Here is a 2650-nt window from a genome sequence, read left to right as displayed (position 1 = left end):
CCCTGATCTTCTGTATGGCCTCATTCTGTGGTTCTGCACCAATTCAAGCCTAACAATACTCCTTTCTCCTACTCATCCAACACACAGGGGACTGCAACGATTTCCCATATAGGGGCCTCAAAGGGTGAATCCAATAGTTGGACTGGTAAGTTTTGCTTTATTGTACGGCAAAACTTCATTAAGTGCAAGTGAGCCATCCAGCTTCCGAAAATCATATCGGCACAGGCACGTAACATGTCTTTTCAGTATCTGATATCAATCTCCTCTGTCTGCCACATCGTTTGATGCGGTGGATGCTCACTGAAAGTTTTAACCGGTCTCCCAAATTGACCGCTGGGAGACTCTTCGAGAAGATTAGCGATGAAATGAGCAGTCTCTGTCTGACACAATGCGAATGGAGTTACACATGCTAATCTCACCACTTCGATGTATATCTGTGCCCCTTATTCACTGAAAAGATGGATCTTGTCCAGGTATGACAATGTGCTAGCTTCATAAGTTTGTCTACAACGACCCATATCACAGTGAAACCTTTAACTTTTCGAGGCAACCCATGATGAAGTCCATAGACAACATAGCTCCCACTTCCATTCTGGTACATTTTAATGGTCTGTAACGAAGCCTGCTGGCCTCTGGCCATCGGGGCTTTCACCTTTGGCACACCAAAAACTTACTGACGAACTCTAGCACCTCTTCTTTTCATATCATTCCACCAATAGTACGTTTCAGATCCTGATAACTCTTAGGTGCTGCATGGGGTGGACCGAGAAAGCGGAACTATTGAGCCTCTTGACAACAATCATCCATTTAATGTCACTAACCGCCTGGCTGATGCACAGGCCGCCTCTGATAAAGGAGGCCACCTTTTGCTGACATAGAGAATTCGCTATCCTGGCCTGACTCCACTCTACGAACTCTCTCCTCCAAATAAGGGTCGTCTCGCTGCACATCAATAATCTTCTACCTTAGGCTTGGTTGCACCGACAACTGTGCTAACTGTGCCGCGACCTTCCCCACGACTACTGCAATCTCTGCCCTCTCTAGTTCCTTGCATAGGTGAGTCTGTCTGGTAATGAGAGCTGCGAAATGGGCCACCTTTCTACTTAAAGCATCTGCCACTACGTTTGCTTTCCCCGGGTGGTACAAAATTTCACAGTCATAATCCTTTACTAGTTCCAACCACCTTCGTTGCCTCATGTTTAGCTCCTTTTAAGTGAAAAAGTACTTCAAACTCTTGTGGTCGGTGAAGATCTGTATCTTTTCTCCATACAAGTAAGGTCTCCAGATCTTAAGAGCAAAAACCACTGCTGCTAACTCCAAGTCATGCGTGGGATAATTCTGTTCATGCTTCTTCAGCTGACGTGAAGCGTAAGCAACTACTCTACCCTGCTGCATCAATACGCATCCTAACCCCTTCTTGGATGCATCATTGAAAATGACGAAACCTCCTGATCCGTCCAATACTGTGAGAACTAGGGCTGAAACCAACCTCTGCTTGAGGTCCTGGAAACTGCTTTCACAAGCCTCATTCCAAACAAATGTTGCCCCCTTTCGGATCAACTGAGTTAATGGGGCGGCTATGCGAGAGAAATCCTTCACGAACCATCTGTAGTAGCTTGCTAACCCCAGGAAGTTGTGCACCTCACTGACCGTGGTTGAATGAGCCCAACCCATAACTAAAAATTTCCGCAAATGCCCTAGAAAGGACACCTGCTTCAACCAAAATTCACATTTAGAAAACTTAGCATATAGCTTATTGGCCCTCAATGTCTCTAAAACTTTTCGCAAATGCTCCCCATGCTCGGCCTCTGTCTTGGAATAAATCAAAATATCATCATTAAAAACAATCACGAATGTGTCTAGGAATTCCCTAAACACCCTATTGATCAGATCCATGAACACTGCTGGTGCATTCGTTAGGCCGAATGACATCACTATGAACTCATAATGTCCATACCTTGAACGAAAGGCTGTCTTGGGTATGTCACTGTCCTTTATCCTTAACTGGTGGTACCCTGACCGGAGGTCAATCTTAGAGAATACCGTAGCTCCCTGTAACTGGTCAAACAAATCATCGATCCTGGGAAGGGGATATTTGTTCTTGACGGTCACCATGTTCAACTCTCTGTAGTCAATGCACAAACGTAACGATCCATCCTTCTTTTTCACAAACAAAACGGGTGCACCCCATGGTGACACACTAGGGCAAATGAAACCCTTGTCCAACAACTCTTGCAATTCGACCTTCAGTTTCTTTAACTCTGTCGGGGCCATTCTGTACGGAGCCCTCGAAATAGGGGTTATGCCTGGCTCCAATTCAATGGAAAAATCTATCTCCCGCTGCGGGGGCAATCCGGGAAGGTCTTTTGGAAACACATCTGGAAAATCCCTCACTATTGGCTCGGAAGTCAAGGTAACTTCATTCTCCTTAGTGTCTACCACACTGGCCATAAAGCCCCAAGCTCCTTGGTCAAATAGCCTACTGGCCTTCAATACGGATATCACCTTGGGTAGGACTACGGTCCCAACCCCTTTAAACTTAAAACTGGTTTCTGTAGGAGGGTTAAAGATAACCCCCTTACGAGAGCAATCTATTGGTATGGTTAGCAGCTAACCAATCCATGCCTAATATAACATCAAAATCGCGTAT

This window comes from Benincasa hispida, chromosome 11 (assembly GCF_009727055.1).
Source record: "Benincasa hispida cultivar B227 chromosome 11, ASM972705v1, whole genome shotgun sequence".
Taxonomy (NCBI): Eukaryota; Viridiplantae; Streptophyta; class Magnoliopsida; order Cucurbitales; family Cucurbitaceae; genus Benincasa; species Benincasa hispida.
The sequence above is the reverse complement of the archived record's forward strand: the minus strand, read 5'-3'. Positions refer to the sequence as shown.